Source organism: Diadema antillarum, unplaced genomic scaffold (assembly GCF_040938485.1).
Source record: "Diadema antillarum isolate AM-2024a unplaced genomic scaffold, OU_Dant_1.0 seq00001325_RagTag, whole genome shotgun sequence".
Classification (NCBI taxonomy): Eukaryota; Metazoa; Echinodermata; class Echinoidea; order Diadematoida; family Diadematidae; genus Diadema; species Diadema antillarum.
In genome coordinates this window covers 392,800-410,692 of record NW_027272096.1, presented here as the reverse complement: position 1 = coordinate 410,692, position 17,893 = coordinate 392,800, and the positions used below count along the sequence as shown (strand labels likewise).

Below are 17,893 nucleotides of genomic sequence, written 5' to 3'. Positions count from 1 at the left end.
CAGTTTAGGTCATCTGGACTATATTGAAAGATTTGTTCGTCAGTTTGCGATTCCTTTGATTTGTAGAAAATCTATCACTGTGAAGAAGATGTTATATCCATTTTGTTTATTTGGCATTGAAGCTAAAATGATTTCACAAGATTATTTCTTCTTCTTTTTTTTTGTAGAAAGGCCTTTAATCCAAATATAAAAGAACAACAACAAGGCTGTACCCATTGCTGTAGACTGAGCAGGGGTAGTAGTAGAAAGAGTTGTGGTCTCCTCCTTCCTAGTAGTGCCCATCGGAGTTGTTGTGGTTACAGCTGTGGTGGTAGCTTCAGTTACTGTAGTGGGTTTGGACGTGCTGGCAGGTACACTTGTAGTGACAACGGTTGTGACTACTGTTGTTTCCATGCTCGTTGCTGATTAATGAAAAAAAAAAGAACACCGGGAATCCAAGATATGAAAGGAACGTTACAGAATGTAAATTTGAATTTGTTGCTAAAAAGTTGAGTGCACGGTTAAGTACCAGAATTAACGAGCGGACAGTATGTATAGACTATATGAACGTATCAATTCAATAACACACAACTATTTTTTTCTGTCTCTGAATTGAGAGCACAGCAAATTTCATATGTAATAGACCGTGGAATATCAGCAACAATGGGGACATTCAACTCGATACAGTATAGATCGAATAAGAGAACAAGAGAGATGAGAAAGTAGGAATTAGTGAACCCAGAATAAAAGGAAACGAAATTACCTGTCTCAATACATCCTCTGAATGTCACCGTCAACTGCGAATCTGCCACGTTGTAGTCATCAGGAAGGATGATGTCAAAATAAACTTCATTCAAAGCAGTCAAATTTTCAAGCTCGTACATTCCTGGAGGCTGACCTTGTCCGGATTCAGCTGTGAAATTGCGTTCAACGGATCCAGTGCTCGACGACAGGACATCAATTGTGAGAATACTGGGAGGCGAGCCATTCGTTGTGGTTATGCTGACGGCTGATACCGTAATCGTCACTTCGGAGGTGTCATCCGTTGATTTGACAATGACTCTTACTTTCCTATTGGAAGTAGGTTCCTTCCAAAGGTTTGTTTCGTCGTTGTCCAGTAATACTTTTAATTTGGTATCAGGGTCCTCGCCATCCAGTGGTTTTCTGCAATCACCTGGAAAGTAAAAGAAAATAAGTTGTAGCGTAAAACTGTTTGGGAAACAGAATACCGTTGACTCGTACACAGAGCTACCAATATTTGTATTTATTCATTTGTCTAGTTTAGCAAACTGGCTCGTTGGATGTGGTGTAGCAGAAAGTACATGATGGAACAGGTTATGTTAACGCGGAAAACTTGTCTGACTGCCTTCTAATCAAATGAAATCCTTCAGGTTTAGAGTCTTGGGACACAAGTCCGACAAAAATGGAAGTGAAAAAGTACCTGGCGTAGTAGATTCCGGCCTTTCTGTAGTGATCGATGTAACAGTTGTCTGAGTTGTAGTTGTTGCTTCAGGAGTGGCAGTAGTTTCCTCCACGACTGCTGTTGTTTGCTCGGTTCCTGGAGCAGTAGTCGTTGTCGCTCGCGTTCGCGATCTTGTTGTGACTTCTGTTAATAAAGAAAACGACATGCACGTATCTGTCACTTCATGGTTATGACAGTTGAGAAACACTTTTTAAAGACGATACCTATAGCGAAGAATAGCTGAAACCAGTTTGATCTTAAAGTAATTATTATATAGTGTTAACTGATTTTCTGTCTTGCTACATGTTAAGTCAAAAAGGTTACAAATACAATGCAGACTTAGACCTACCTGACTGACCCAGAGTTGTCGTTTCTGTAAATGTTGAGAGAAAAAAAAATGAGACCATTCTAGTTAGGGATCGATTACAGCCGTATGAGACAGAGCTGAAATATCATATTGAAAGACAAATTAAGTACTTTCCATGAGTTAGGTGATGATTTATTGTTTTGCATATGGTAATGTTCGGAAATTCAAGTAGTAATTTCAAAAACAGTGGCCTGGCAAATGAAATGTAAAGTTTGGCATCAATACACTGCTAAAAAAAAAAACACACCAAAAAAACAAAATTTAGCGTTTTGTCACTTGATCTGGTATAAAGAGAGATTCCTGCCTCGAGTCATCTTTTAGTTTACTGGACTGTGCAATTGAAATAAAATTTGAGCATTAATGCTTGTTAGCTTGCAAGTTGTTTGAAATCCTTGAAGAGCCTGTACAGTGAAGTTGTGTCATATCAAGTTTGTTTTTGTTTGTGTGTTTGGTTGTTCTCTTCTTTTTGGTATTGAATCTAGAACGTATTCTACGACATTAAATTTTGAAGATATCCCATTTAAACAAAAATTTCAGTTTAGGTCATCTGGACTATATTGAAAGATTTGTTCGTCAGTTTGCGATTCCTTTGATTTGTAGAAAATCTATCACTGTGAAGAAGATGTTATATCCATTTTGTTTATTTGGCATTGAAGCTAAAATGATTTCACAAGATTATTTCTTCTTCTTTTTTTTGTAGAAAGGCCTTTAATCCAAATATAAAAGAACAACAACAAGGCTGTACCCATTGCTGTAGACTGAGCAGGGGTAGTAGTAGAAAGAGTTGTGGTCTCCTCCTTCCTAGTAGTGCCCATCGGAGTTGTTGTGGTTACAGCTGTGGTGGTAGCTTCAGTTACTGTAGTGGGTTTGGACGTGCTGGCAGGTACACTTGTAGTGACAACGGTTGTGACTACTGTTGTTTCCATGCTCGTTGCTGATTAATGAAAAAAAAAGAACACCGGGAATCCAAGATATGAAAGGAACGTTACAGAATGTAAATTTGAATTTGTTGCTAAAAAGTTGAGTGCACGGTTAAGTACCAGAATTAACGAGCGGACAGTATGTATAGACTATATGAACGTATCAATTCAATAACACACAACTATTTTTTTCTGTCTCTGAATTGAGAGCACAGCAAATTTCATATGTAATAGACCGTGGAATATCAGCAACAATGGGGACATTCAACTCGATACAGTATAGATCGAATAAGAGAACAAGAGAGATGAGAAAGTAGGAATTAGTGAACCCAGAATAAAAGGAAACGAAATTACCTGTCTCAATACATCCTCTGAATGTCACCGTCAACTGCGAATCTGCCACGTTGTAGTCATCAGGAAGGATGATGTCAAAATAAACTTCATTCAAAGCAGTCAAATTTTCAAGCTCGTACATTCCTGGAGGCTGACCTTGTCCGGATTCAGCTGTAAAATTGCGTTCAACGGATCCAGTGCTCGACGACAGGACATCAATTGTGAGAATACTGGGAGGCGAGCCATTCGTTGTGGTTATGCTGACGGCTGATACCGTAATCGTCACTTCGGAGGTGTCATCCGTTGATTTGACAATGACTCTTACTTTCCTATTGGAAGTAGGTTCCTTCCAAAGGTTTGTTTCGTCGTTGTCCAGTAATACTTTTAATTTGGTATCAGGGTCCTCGCCATCCAGTGGTTTTCTGCAATCACCTGGAAAGTAAAAGAAAATAAGTTGTAGCGTAAAACTGTTTGGGAAACAGAATACCGTTGACTCGTACACAGAGCTACCAATATTTGTATTTATTCATTTGTCTAGTTTAGCAAACTGGCTCGTTGGATGTGGTGTAGCAGAAAGTACATGATGGAACAGGTTATGTTAACGCGGAAAACTTGTCTGACTGCCTTCTAATCAAATGAAATCCTTCAGGTTTAGAGTCTTGGGACACAAGTCCGACAAAAATGGAAGTGAAAAAGTACCTGGCGTAGTAGATTCCGGCCTTTCTGTAGTGATCGATGTAACAGTTGTCTGAGTTGTAGTTGTTGCTTCAGGAGTGGCAGTAGTTTCCTCCACGACTGCTGTTGTTTGCTCGGTTCCTGGAGCAGTAGTCGTTGTCGCTCGCGTTCGCGATCTTGTTGTGACTTCTGTTAATAAAGAAAACGACATGCACGTATCTGTCACTTCATGGTTATGACAGTTGAGAAACACTTTTTAAAGACGATACCTATAGCGAAGAATAGCTGAAACCAGTTTGATCTTAAAGTAATTATTATATAGTGTTAACTGATTTTCTGTCTTGCTACATGTTAAGTCAAAAAGGTTACAAATACAATGCAGACTTAGACCTACCTGACTGACCCAGAGTTGTCGTTTCTGTAAATGTTGAGAGAAAAAAAAATGAGACCATTCTAGTTAGGGATCGATTACAGCCGTATGAGACAGAGCTGAAATATCATATTGAAAGACAAATTAAGTACTTTCCATGAGTTAGGTGATGATTTATTGTTTTGCATATGGTAATGTTCGGAAATTCAAGTAGTAATTTCAAAAACAGTGGCCTGGCAAATGAAATGTAAAGTTTGGCATCAATACACTGCTAAAAAAAAAAACACACCAAAAAAACAAAATTTAGCGTTTTGTCACTTGATCTGGTATAAAGAGAGATTCCTGCCTCGAGTCATCTTTTAGTTTACTGGACTGTGCAATTGAAATAAAATTTGAGCATTAATGCTTGTTAGCTTGCAAGTTGTTTGAAATCCTTGAAGAGCCTGTACAGTGAAGTTGTGTCATATCAAGTTTGTTTTTGTTTGTGTGTTTGGTTGTTCTCTTCTTTTTGGTATTGAATCTAGAACGTATTCTACGACATTAAATTTTGAAGATATCCCATTTAAACAAAAATTTCAGTTTAGGTCATCTGGACTATATTGAAAGATTTGTTCGTCAGTTTGCGATTCCTTTGATTTGTAGAAAATCTATCACTGTGAAGAAGATGTTATATCCATTTTGTTTATTTGGCATTGAAGCTAAAATGATTTCACAAGATTATTTCTTCTTCTTTTTTTTGTAGAAAGGCCTTTAATCCAAATATAAAAGAACAACAACAAGGCTGTACCCATTGCTGTAGACTGAGCAGGGGTAGTAGTAGAAAGAGTTGTGGTCTCCTCCTTCCTAGTAGTGCCCATCGGAGTTGTTGTGGTTACAGCTGTGGTGGTAGCTTCAGTTACTGTAGTGGGTTTGGACGTGCTGGCAGGTACACTTGTAGTGACAACGGTTGTGACTACTGTTGTTTCCATGCTCGTTGCTGATTAATGAAAAAAAAAGAACACCGGGAATCCAAGATATGAAAGGAACGTTACAGAATGTAAATTTGAATTTGTTGCTAAAAAGTTGAGTGCACGGTTAAGTACCAGAATTAACGAGCGGACAGTATGTATAGACTATATGAACGTATCAATTCAATAACACACAACTATTTTTTTCTGTCTCTGAATTGAGAGCACAGCAAATTTCATATGTAATAGACCGTGGAATATCAGCAACAATGGGGACATTCAACTCGATACAGTATAGATCGAATAAGAGAACAAGAGAGATGAGAAAGTAGGAATTAGTGAACCCAGAATAAAAGGAAACGAAATTACCTGTCTCAATACATCCTCTGAATGTCACCGTCAACTGCGAATCTGCCACGTTGTAGTCATCAGGAAGGATGATGTCAAAATAAACTTCATTCAAAGCAGTCAAATTTTCAAGCTCGTACATTCCTGGAGGCTGACCTTGTCCGGATTCAGCTGTGAAATTGCGTTCAACGGATCCAGTGCTCGACGACAGGACATCAATTGTGAGAATACTGGGAGGCGAGCCATTCGTTGTGGTTATGCTGACGGCTGATACCGTAATCGTCACTTCGGAGGTGTCATCCGTTGATTTGACAATGACTCTTACTTTCCTATTGGAAGTAGGTTCCTTCCAAAGGTTTGTTTCGTCGTTGTCCAGTAATACTTTTAATTTGGTATCAGGGTCCTCGCCATCCAGTGGTTTTCTGCAATCACCTGGAAAGTAAAAGAAAATAAGTTGTAGCGTAAAACTGTTTGGGAAACAGAATACCGTTGACTCGTACACAGAGCTACCAATATTTGTATTTATTCATTTGTCTAGTTTAGCAAACTGGCTCGTTGGATGTGGTGTAGCAGAAAGTACATGATGGAACAGGTTATGTTAACGCGGAAAACTTGTCTGACTGCCTTCTAATCAAATGAAATCCTTCAGGTTTAGAGTCTTGGGACACAAGTCCGACAAAAATGGAAGTGAAAAAGTACCTGGCGTAGTAGATTCCGGCCTTTCTGTAGTGATCGATGTAACAGTTGTCTGAGTTGTAGTTGTTGCTTCAGGAGTGGCAGTAGTTTCCTCCACGACTGCTGTTGTTTGCTCGGTTCCTGGAGCAGTAGTCGTTGTCGCTCGCGTTCGCGATCTTGTTGTGACTTCTGTTAATAAAGAAAACGACATGCACGTATCTGTCACTTCATGGTTATGACAGTTGAGAAACACTTTTTAAAGACGATACCTATAGCGAAGAATAGCTGAAACCAGTTTGATCTTAAAGTAATTATTATATAGTGTTAACTGATTTTCTGTCTTGCTACATGTTAAGTCAAAAAGGTTACAAATACAATGCAGACTTAGACCTACCTGACTGACCCAGAGTTGTCGTTTCTGTAAATGTTGAGAGAAAAAAATGAGACCATTCTAGTTATGGATCGACTACAGCCGTATGAGACAGAGCTGAAATATCATATTGAAAGACAAATTAAGTACTTTCCATGAGTTAGGTGATGATTTATTGTTTTGCATATGGTAATGTTCGGAAATTCAAGTAGTAATTTCAAAAACAGTGGCCTCGCAAATGAAATGTAAAGTTTGGCATCAATACACTGCTAAAAAAAAAACACCCAAAAAAACAAAATTTAGCGTTTTGTCACTTGATCTGGTATAAAGAGAGATTCCTGCCTCGAGTCATCTTTTAGTTTACTGGACTGTGCAATTGAAATAAAATTTGAGCATTAATGCTTGTTAGCTTGCAAGTTGTTTGAAATCCTTGAAGAGCCTGTACAGTGAAGTTGTGTCATATCAAGTTTGTTTTTGTTTGTGTGTTTGGTTGTTCTCTTCTTTTTGGTATTGAATCTAGAACGTATTCTACGACATTAAATTTTGAAGATATCCCATTTAAACAAAAATTTCAGTTTAGGTCATCTGGACTATATTGAAAGATTTGTTCGTCAGTTTGCGATTCCTTTGATTTGTAGAAAATCTATCACTGTGAAGAAGATGTTATATCCATTTTGTTTATTTGGCATTGAAGCTAAAATGATTTCACAAGATTATTTCTTCTTCTTTTTTTTTGTAGAAAGGCCTTTAATCCAAATATAAAAGAACAACAACAAGGCTGTACCCATTGCTGTAGACTGAGCAGGGGTAGTAGTAGAAAGAGTTGTGGTCTCCTCCTTCCTAGTAGTGCCCATCGGAGTTGTTGTGGTTACAGCTGTGGTGGTAGCTTCAGTTACTGTAGTGGGTTTGGACGTGCTGGCAGGTACACTTGTAGTGACAACGGTTGTGACTACTGTTGTTTCCATGCTCGTTGCTGATTAATGAAAAAAAAAAAGAACACCGGGAATCCAAGATATGAAAGGAACGTTACAGAATGTAAATTTGAATTTGTTGCTAAAAAGTTGAGTGCACGGTTAAGTACCAGAATTAACGAGCGGACAGTATGTATAGACTATATGAACGTATCAATTCAATAACACACAACTATTTTTTTCTGTCTCTGAATTGAGAGCACAGCAAATTTCATATGTAATAGACCGTGGAATATCAGCAACAATGGGGACATTCAACTCGATACAGTATAGATCGAATAAGAGAACAAGAGAGATGAGAAAGTAGGAATTAGTGAACCCAGAATAAAAGGAAACGAAATTACCTGTCTCAATACATCCTCTGAATGTCACCGTCAACTGCGAATCTGCCACGTTGTAGTCATCAGGAAGGATGATGTCAAAATAAACTTCATTCAAAGCAGTCAAATTTTCAAGCTCGTACATTCCTGGAGGCTGACCTTGTCCGGATTCAGCTGTGAAATTGCGTTCAACGGATCCAGTGCTCGACGACAGGACATCAATTGTGAGAATACTGGGAGGCGAGCCATTCGTTGTGGTTATGCTGACGGCTGATACCGTAATCGTCACTTCGGAGGTGTCATCCGTTGATTTGACAATGACTCTTACTTTCCTATTGGAAGTAGGTTCCTTCCAAAGGTTTGTTTCGTCGTTGTCCAGTAATACTTTTAATTTGGTATCAGGGTCCTCGCCATCCAGTGGTTTTCTGCAATCACCTGGAAAGTAAAAGAAAATAAGTTGTAGCGTAAAACTGTTTGGGAAACAGAATACCGTTGACTCGTACACAGAGCTACCAATATTTGTATTTATTCATTTGTCTAGTTTAGCAAACTGGCTCGTTGGATGTGGTGTAGCAGAAAGTACATGATGGAACAGGTTATGTTAACGCGGAAAACTTGTCTGACTGCCTTCTAATCAAATGAAATCCTTCAGGTTTAGAGTCTTGGGACACAAGTCCGACAAAAATGGAAGTGAAAAAGTACCTGGCGTAGTAGATTCCGGCCTTTCTGTAGTGATCGATGTAACAGTTGTCTGAGTTGTAGTTGTTGCTTCAGGAGTGGCAGTAGTTTCCTCCACGACTGCTGTTGTTTGCTCGGTTCCTGGAGCAGTAGTCGTTGTCGCTCGCGTTCGCGATCTTGTTGTGACTTCTGTTAATAAAGAAAACGACATGGACGTATCTGTCACTTCATGGTTATGACAGTTGAGAAACACTTTTTAAAGACGATACCTATAGCGAAGAATAGCTGAAACCAGTTTGATCTTAAAGTAATTATTATATAGTGTTAACTGATTTTCTGTCTTGCTACATGTTAAGTCAAAAAGGTTACAAATACAATGCAGACTTAGACCTACCTGACTGACCCAGAGTTGTCGTTTCTGTAAATGTTGAGAGAAAAAAAAATGAGACCATTCTAGTTAGGGATCGATTACAGCCGTATGAGACAGAGCTGAAATATCATATTGAAAGACAAATTAAGTACTTTCCATGAGTTAGGTGATGATTTATTGTTTTGCATATGGTAATGTTCGGAAATTCAAGTAGTAATTTCAAAAACAGTGGCCTGGCAAATGAAATGTAAAGTTTGGCATCAATACACTGCTAAAAAAAAAAACACACCAAAAAAACAAAATTTAGCGTTTTGTCACTTGATCTGGTATAAAGAGAGATTCCTGCCTCGAGTCATCTTTTAGTTTACTGGACTGTGCAATTGAAATAAAATTTGAGCATTAATGCTTGTTAGCTTGCAAGTTGTTTGAAATCCTTGAAGAGCCTGTACAGTGAAGTTGTGTCATATCAAGTTTGTTTTTGTTTGTGTGTTTGGTTGTTCTCTTCTTTTTGGTATTGAATCTAGAACGTATTCTACGACATTAAATTTTGAAGATATCCCATTTAAACAAAAATTTCAGTTTAGGTCATCTGGACTATATTGAAAGATTTGTTCGTCAGTTTGCGATTCCTTTGATTTGTAGAAAATCTATCACTGTGAAGAAGATGTTATATCCATTTTGTTTATTTGGCATTGAAGCTAAAATGATTTCACAAGATTATTTCTTCTTCTTTTTTTTGTAGAAAGGCCTTTAATCCAAATATAAAAGAACAACAACAAGGCTGTACCCATTGCTGTAGACTGAGCAGGGGTAGTAGTAGAAAGAGTTGTGGTCTCCTCCTTCCTAGTAGTGCCCATCGGAGTTGTTGTGGTTACAGCTGTGGTGGTAGCTTCAGTTACTGTAGTGGGTTTGGACGTGCTGGCAGGTACACTTGTAGTGACAACGGTTGTGACTACTGTTGTTTCCATGCTCGTTGCTGATTAATGAAAAACAAAAGAACACCGGGAATCCAAGATATGAAAGGAACGTTACAGAATGTAAATTTGAATTTGTTGCTAAAAAGTTGAGTGCACGGTTAAGTACCAGAATTAACGAGCGGACAGTATGTATAGACTATATGAACGTATCAATTCAATAACACACAACTATTTTTTTCTGTCTCTGAATTGAGAGCACAGCAAATTTCATATGTAATAGACCGTGGAATATCAGCAACAATGGGGACATTCAACTCGATACAGTATAGATCGAATAAGAGAACAAGAGAGATGAGAAAGTAGGAATTAGTGAACCCAGAATAAAAGGAAACGAAATTACCTGTCTCAATACATCCTCTGAATGTCACCGTCAACTGCGAATCTGCCACGTTGTAGTCATCAGGAAGGATGATGTCAAAATAAACTTCATTCAAAGCAGTCAAATTTTCAAGCTCGTACATTCCTGGAGGCTGACCTTGTCCGGATTCAGCTGTGAAATTGCGTTCAACGGATCCAGTGCTCGACGACAGGACATCAATTGTGAGAATACTGGGAGGCGAGCCATTCGTTGTGGTTATGCTGACGGCTGATACCGTAATCGTCACTTCGGAGGTGTCATCCGTTGATTTGACAATGACTCTTACTTTCCTATTGGAAGTAGGTTCCTTCCAAAGGTTTGTTTCGTCGTTGTCCAGTAATACTTTTAATTTGGTATCAGGGTCCTCGCCATCCAGTGGTTTTCTGCAATCACCTGGAAAGTAAAAGAAAATAAGTTGTAGCGTAAAACTGTTTGGGAAACAGAATACCGTTGACTCGTACACAGAGCTACCAATATTTGTATTTATTCATTTGTCTAGTTTAGCAAACTGGCTCGTTGGATGTGGTGTAGCAGAAAGTACATGATGGAACAGGTTATGTTAACGCGGAAAACTTGTCTGACTGCCTTCTAATCAAATGAAATCCTTCAGGTTTAGAGTCTTGGGACACAAGTCCGACAAAAATGGAAGTGAAAAAGTACCTGGCGTAGTAGATTCCGGCCTTTCTGTAGTGATCGATGTAACAGTTGTCTGAGTTGTAGTTGTTGCTTCAGGAGTGGCAGTAGTTTCCTCCACGACTGCTGTTGTTTGCTCGGTTCCTGGAGCAGTAGTCGTTGTCGCTCGCGTTCGCGATCTTGTTGTGACTTCTGTTAATAAAGAAAACGACATGCACGTATCTGTCACTTCATGGTTATGACAGTTGAGAAACACTTTTTAAAGACGATACCTATAGCGAAGAATAGCTGAAACCAGTTTGATCTTAAAGTAATTATTATATAGTGTTAACTGATTTTCTGTCTTGCTACATGTTAAGTCAAAAAGGTTACAAATACAATGCAGACTTAGACCTACCTGACTGACCCAGAGTTGTCGTTTCTGTAAATGTTGAGAGAAAAAAAAATGAGACCATTCTAGTTAGGGATCGATTACAGCCGTATGAGACAGAGCTGAAATATCATATTGAAAGACAAATTAAGTACTTTCCATGAGTTAGGTGATGATTTATTGTTTTGCATATGGTAATGTTCGGAAATTCAAGTAGTAATTTCAAAAACAGTGGCCTGGCAAATGAAATGTAAAGTTTGGCATCAATACACTGCTAAAAAAAAAAAACACACCAAAAAAACAAAATTTAGCGTTTTGTCACTTGATCTGGTATAAAGAGAGATTCCTGCCTCGAGTCATCTTTTAGTTTACTGGACTGTGCAATTGAAATAAAATTTGAGCATTAATGCTTGTTAGCTTGCAAGTTGTTTGAAATCCTTGAAGAGCCTGTACAGTGAAGTTGTGTCATATCAAGTTTGTTTTTGTTTGTGTGTTTGGTTGTTCTCTTCTTTTTGGTATTGAATCTAGAACGTATTCTACGACATTAAATTTTGAAGATATCCCATTTAAACAAAAATTTCAGTTTAGGTCATCTGGACTATATTGAAAGATTTGTTCGTCAGTTTGCGATTCCTTTGATTTGTAGAAAATCTATCACTGTGAAGAAGATGTTATATCCATTTTGTTTATTTGGCATTGAAGCTAAAATGATTTCACAAGATTATTTCTTCTTCTTTTTTTTGTAGAAAGGCCTTTAATCCAAATATAAAAGAACAACAACAAGGCTGTACCCATTGCTGTAGACTGAGCAGGGGTAGTAGTAGAAAGAGTTGTGGTCTCCTCCTTCCTAGTAGTGCCCATCGGAGTTGTTGTGGTTACAGCTGTGGTGGTAGCTTCAGTTACTGTAGTGGGTTTGGACGTGCTGGCAGGTACACTTGTAGTGACAACGGTTGTGACTACTGTTGTTTCCATGCTCGTTGCTGATTAATGAAAAACAAAAGAACACCGGGAATCCAAGATATGAAAGGAACGTTACAGAATGTAAATTTGAATTTGTTGCTAAAAAGTTGAGTGCACGGTTAAGTACCAGAATTAACGAGCGGACAGTATGTATAGACTATATGAACGTATCAATTCAATAACACACAACTATTTTTTTCTGTCTCTGAATTGAGAGCACAGCAAATTTCATATGTAATAGACCGTGGAATATCAGCAACAATGGGGACATTCAACTCGATACAGTATAGATCGAATAAGAGAACAAGAGAGATGAGAAAGTAGGAATTAGTGAACCCAGAATAAAAGGAAACGAAATTACCTGTCTCAATACATCCTCTGAATGTCACCGTCAACTGCGAATCTGCCACGTTGTAGTCATCAGGAAGGATGATGTCAAAATAAACTTCATTCAAAGCAGTCAAATTTTCAAGCTCGTACATTCCTGGAGGCTGACCTTGTCCGGATTCAGCTGTGAAATTGCGTTCAACGGATCCAGTGCTCGACGACAGGACATCAATTGTGAGAATACTGGGAGGCGAGCCATTCGTTGTGGTTATGCTGACGGCTGATACCGTAATCGTCACTTCGGAGGTGTCATCCGTTGATTTGACAATGACTCTTACTTTCCTATTGGAAGTAGGTTCCTTCCAAAGGTTTGTTTCGTCGTTGTCCAGTAATACTTTTAATTTGGTATCAGGGTCCTCGCCATCCAGTGGTTTTCTGCAATCACCTGGAAAGTAAAAGAAAATAAGTTGTAGCGTAAAACTGTTTGGGAAACAGAATACCGTTGACTCGTACACAGAGCTACCAATATTTGTATTTATTCATTTGTCTAGTTTAGCAAACTGGCTCGTTGGATGTGGTGTAGCAGAAAGTACATGATGGAACAGGTTATGTTAACGCGGAAAACTTGTCTGACTGCCTTCTAATCAAATGAAATCCTTCAGGTTTAGAGTCTTGGGACACAAGTCCGACAAAAATGGAAGTGAAAAAGTACCTGGCGTAGTAGATTCCGGCCTTTCTGTAGTGATCGATGTAACAGTTGTCTGAGTTGTAGTTGTTGCTTCAGGAGTGGCAGTAGTTTCCTCCACGACTGCTGTTGTTTGCTCGGTTCCTGGAGCAGTAGTCGTTGTCGCTCGCGTTCGCGATCTTGTTGTGACTTCTGTTAATAAAGAAAACGACATGCACGTATCTGTCACTTCATGGTTATGACAGTTGAGAAACACTTTTTTAAAGACGATACCTATAGCGAAGAATAGCTGAAACCAGTTTGATCTTGAAGTAATTATTATATAGTGTTAACTGATTTTCTGTCTTGCTACATGTTAAGTCAAAAAGGTTACAATTACAATGCAGACTTAGACCTACCTGACTGACCCAGAGTTGTCGTTTCTGTAAATGTTGAGAGAAAAAAAATGAGACCATTCTAGTTATGGATCGATTACAGCCGTATGAGACAGAGCTGAAAAATATCATATTGAAAGACAAAATTAAGTACTTTTCCATGAGTTAGGTGATGATTTATTGTTTTTGCATATGGTAATGTTTCGGAAATTCAAGTAGTAATTTCAAAAAACAGTGGCCTCGCAAATGAAATGTAAAAGTTTTGGCATCAATACACTGCTAAAAAAAAAAACACACCAAAAAAAAACAAAAATTTTAGCGTTTTTGTCACTTGATCTGGTATAAAGAGAGATTCCTGCCTCGAGTCATCTTTTAGTTTTACTGGACTGTGCAATTGAAATAAAAATTTGAGCATTAATGCTTGTTAGCTTGCAAGTTTGTTTTGAAATCATTGAAGAGCCTGTACAGTGAAGTTTGTGTCATATCAAGTTTGTTTTTTTGTTTTGTGTGTTTTGGTTGTTCTCTTCTTTTTTGGTATTGAATCTAGAAACGTATTTCTACGACATTAAATTTTTGAAGATATCCCATTTAAACAAAAAATTTCAGTTTAGGTCATCTGGACTATATTGAAAGATTTTGTTCGTCAGTTTTGCGATTCCTTTGATTTGTAGAAAATCTATCACTGTGAAGAAGATGTTATATCCATTTTTGTTTATTTTGGCATTGAAGCTAAAATGATTTCACAAGATTATTTTCTTCTTCTTTTTTTTTTTGTAGAAAGGCCTTTAATCCAAATATAAAAGAACAACAACAAGGCTGTACCCATTGCTGTAGACTGAGCAGGGGTAGTAGTAGAAAGAGTTGTGGTCTCCTCCTTCCTAGTAGTGCCCATCGGAGTTGTTGTGGTTTACAGCTGTGGTGGTAGCTTCAGTTACTGTAGTGGGTTTTGGACGTGCTGGCAGGTACACTTGTAGTGACAACGGTTGTGACTACTGTTTGTTTTCCATGCTCGTTGCTGATTAATGAAAAAAAAAAAGAAACACCGGGAATCCAAGATATGAAAGGAAACGTTTACAGAATGTAAATTTGAATTTGTTGCTAAAAAAGTTTGAGTGCACGGTTAAGTACCAGAATTAAACGAGCGGACAGTATGTATAGACTATATGAAAACGTATCAATTCAATAACACACAACTATTTTTTTTCTGTCTCTGAATTGAGAGCACAGCAAAATTTTCATATGTAATAGACCCGTGGAATATCAGCAACAATGGGGGACATTCAAACTCGATACAGTATAGATCGAATAAGAGAACAAGAGAGATGAGAAAGTAGGAATTAGTGAACCCAGAATAAAAGGAAAAACGAAAATTACCTGTCTCAATACATCCTCTGAATGTCACCGTCAAACTGCGAATCTGCCACGTTTGTAGTCATCAGGAAGGATGATGTCAAAATAAAAACTTCATTCAAAGCAGTCAAATTTTTCAAGCTCGTACATTCCTGGAGGCTGACCTTGTCCGGATTCAGCTGTAAAATTGCGTTTCAAACGGATCCAGTGCTCGACGACAGGACATCAATTGTGAGAATACTGGGAGGCGAGCCATTTCGTTTGTGGTTATGCTGACGGCTGATACCGTAATCGTCACTTCGGAGGTGTCATCCGTTGATTTTGACAATGACTCTTACTTTCCTATTGGAAGTAGGTTTCCTTCCAAAGGTTTGTTTTTCGTCGTTTGTCCAGTAATACTTTTAATTTGGTATCAGGGTCCTCGCCATCCAGTGGTTTTTCTGCAATCACCTGGAAAAGTAAAAGAAAAAAATAAGTTGTAGCGTAAAAAACTGTTTTGGGAAAAACAGAAATACCGTTTGACTCGTACACAGAGCTACCAATATTTGTATTTTATTCATTTGTCTAGTTTAGCAAAACTGGCTCGTTGGATGTGGTGTAGCAGAAAGTACATGATGGAACAGGTTATGTTAACGCGGAAAAACTTGTCTGACTGCCTTCTAATCAAATGAAAATCCTTCAGGTTTAGAGTCTTGGGGACACAAGTCCGACAAAAAATGGAAGTGAAAAAAGTACCTGGGCGTAGTAGATTTCCGGCCTTTCTGTAGTGATCGATGTAAACAGTTGTCTGAGTTGTAGTTGTTGCTTCAGGAGTGGCAGTAGTTTCCTCCACGACTGCTGCTGTTTTGCTCGGTTCCTGGAGCAGTAGTCGTTGTCGCTCGCGTTTCGCGATCTTGTTGTGACTTCTGTTAATAAAGAAAAACGACATGGACGTATCTGTCACTTCATGGTTATGACAGTTGAGAAAACACTTTTTAAAGACGATACCTATAGCGAAGAATAGCTGAAAACCAGTTTTGATCTTAAAGTAATTATTATATAGTGTTAACTGATTTTTCTGTCTTGCTACATGTTAAGTCAAAAAAGGTTACAAAATACAATGCAGACTTAGACCTACCTGACTGACCCAGAGTTGTCGTTTCTGTAAATGTTGAGAGAAAAAAAAAAATGAGACCATTTCTAGTTATGGATCGACTACAGCCGTATGAGACAGAGCTGAAATATCATATTGAAAGACAAATTAAGTACTTTTCCATGAGTTAGGTGATGATTTTATTGTTTTTGCATATGGTAATGTTTCGGAAATTCAAGTAGTAATTTCAAAAAAACAGTGGCCTCGCAAAATGAAATGTAAAGTTTGGCATCAATACACTGCTAAAAAAAAAAAAACACACCAAAAAAAAACAAAAATCTAGCGTTTTTGTCACTTGATCTGCTATAAAGAGAGATTCCTGCCTCGAGTCATCTTTTTAGTTTACTGGGACTGTGCAATTGAAATAAAAATTTGAGCATTAATGCTTGTTAGCTTGCAAGTTTGTTTTGAAAATCCTTGAAGAGCCTGTACAGTGAAGTTGTGTCATATCAAGTTTTGTTTTTTTGTTTTGTGTGTTTGGTTTGTTCTCTTCTTTTTTGGTATTGAATCTAGAAAACGTATTCTACGACATTAAATTTTGAAGATATCCCATTTAAAACAAAAAATTTCAGTTTAGGTCATCTGGACTATATTGAAAGATTTGTTTCGTCAGTTTTGCGATTCCTTTTGATTTGTAGAAAAATCTATCACTGTGAAGAAGATGTTTATATCCATTTTTGTTTATTTGGCATTGAAGCTAAAAATGATTTTCACAAGATTATTTTCTTCTTCTTTTTTTTTTTTGTAGAAAGGCCTTTAATCCAAATATAAAAAGAAACAAACAACAAGGCTGTACCCATTGCTGTAGACTGAGCAGGGGTAGTAGTAGAAAGAGTTGTGGTCTCCTCCTTCCTAGTAGTGCCCATCGGAGTTGTTGTGGTTACAGCTGTGGTGGTAGCTTTCAGTTTACTGTAGTGGGTTTTTGGACGTGCTGGCAGGTACACTTGTAGTGACAACGGTTGTGACTACTGTTTGTTTTCCATGCTCGTTGCTGATTAATGAAAAAAACAAAAAGAAACACCGGGAATCCAAGATATGAAAGGAAACGTTACAGAATGTAAAATTTGAATTTGTTGCTAAAAAAAGTTGAGTGCACGGTTAAGTACCAGAAATTAACGAGGCGGGACAGTATGTATAGACTATATGAAACGTAATCAATTCAATAACACACAACTATTTTTTTTTCTGTCTCTGAATTGAGAGCACAGCAAATTTTCATATGTAATAGACCGTGGAAATATCAGCAAACAATGGGGGACATTCAAACTCGATACAGTATAGATTCGAATAAGAGAACAAGAGAGATGAGAAAAGTAGGAATTAGTGAAACCCAGAATAAAAAGGAAAACGAAAATTACCTGTCTCAAATACATCCTCTGAATGTCACCGTCCAACTGCGAATCTGCCACGTTTGTAGTCATCAGGAAGGATGATGTCAAAAATAAAACTTCATTCAAAGCAGTCAAAATTTTTCAAGCTTCGTACATTCCTGGAGGCTGACCTTGTCCGGATTCAGCTGTGAAATTGCGTTCAAACGGATTCCAGTGCTCGACGACAGGGACATCAATTGTGAGAATACTGGGAGGCGAGCCCATTCGTTGTGGTTTATGCTGACGGCTGATACCGTAAATCGTCCACTTCGGAGGTGTCCATCCGTTTGATTTGACAATGACTCTTACTTTTCCTATTGGAAGTAGGTTTCCTTCCAAAGGTTTTGTTTTCGTCGTTGTCCAGTAATACTTTTTAATTTTGGTATCAGGGTCCCTCGCCATCCAGTGGTTTTTCTGCAATCACCTGGAAAGTAAAAGAAAAATAAGTTGTAGCGTAAAAAACTGTTTTTGGGAAACAGAATACCGTTGACTCGTACACAGAGCTACCAATATTTGTATTTATTTCATTTTGTCTAGTTTAGCAAACTGGCTCGTTTGGATGTGGTGTAGCA

The 17,893-nt window shown here is 38.1% G+C and overlaps 6 long non-coding RNA genes across 6 annotated transcripts; all 6 read right to left on the bottom strand.

Annotated features, from left to right (window-relative positions):
* Window positions 1-178: 178 nt before the first annotated feature.
* On the bottom strand, window positions 179-1,624 carry LOC139708329 (uncharacterized). Its single transcript, XR_011709348.1, has 3 exons — window positions 1,421-1,624; window positions 743-1,153; window positions 179-401 (listed from the first exon to the last, which is right to left on the bottom strand). It is a non-coding gene; the product is annotated as an uncharacterized lncRNA (long non-coding RNA).
* Window positions 1,625-2,520: 896 nt separating this feature from the next.
* Window positions 2,521-3,964, bottom strand: LOC139708328 (uncharacterized). Its single transcript, XR_011709347.1, has 3 exons — window positions 3,761-3,964; window positions 3,083-3,493; window positions 2,521-2,742 (listed from the first exon to the last, which is right to left on the bottom strand). It is a non-coding gene; the product is annotated as an uncharacterized lncRNA (long non-coding RNA).
* An 895-nt stretch (window positions 3,965-4,859) lies between these two features.
* On the bottom strand, window positions 4,860-6,304 carry LOC139708316 (uncharacterized). Its single transcript, XR_011709344.1, has 3 exons — window positions 6,101-6,304; window positions 5,423-5,833; window positions 4,860-5,082 (listed from the first exon to the last, which is right to left on the bottom strand). It is a non-coding gene; the product is annotated as an uncharacterized lncRNA (long non-coding RNA).
* An 893-nt stretch (window positions 6,305-7,197) lies between these two features.
* LOC139708315 (uncharacterized) lies at window positions 7,198-8,601 on the bottom strand. Its single transcript, XR_011709343.1, has 3 exons — window positions 8,440-8,601; window positions 7,762-8,172; window positions 7,198-7,419 (listed from the first exon to the last, which is right to left on the bottom strand). It is a non-coding gene; the product is annotated as an uncharacterized lncRNA (long non-coding RNA).
* A 937-nt stretch (window positions 8,602-9,538) lies between these two features.
* On the bottom strand, window positions 9,539-10,984 carry LOC139708314 (uncharacterized). The gene is made up of 3 exons (XR_011709342.1): window positions 10,781-10,984; window positions 10,103-10,513; window positions 9,539-9,761 (listed from the first exon to the last, which is right to left on the bottom strand). It is a non-coding gene; the product is annotated as an uncharacterized lncRNA (long non-coding RNA).
* An 896-nt stretch (window positions 10,985-11,880) lies between these two features.
* Window positions 11,881-13,312, bottom strand: LOC139708313 (uncharacterized). The gene is made up of 3 exons (XR_011709341.1): window positions 13,123-13,312; window positions 12,445-12,855; window positions 11,881-12,103 (listed from the first exon to the last, which is right to left on the bottom strand). It is a non-coding gene; the product is annotated as an uncharacterized lncRNA (long non-coding RNA).
* Window positions 13,313-17,893: the final 4,581 nt, after the last annotated feature.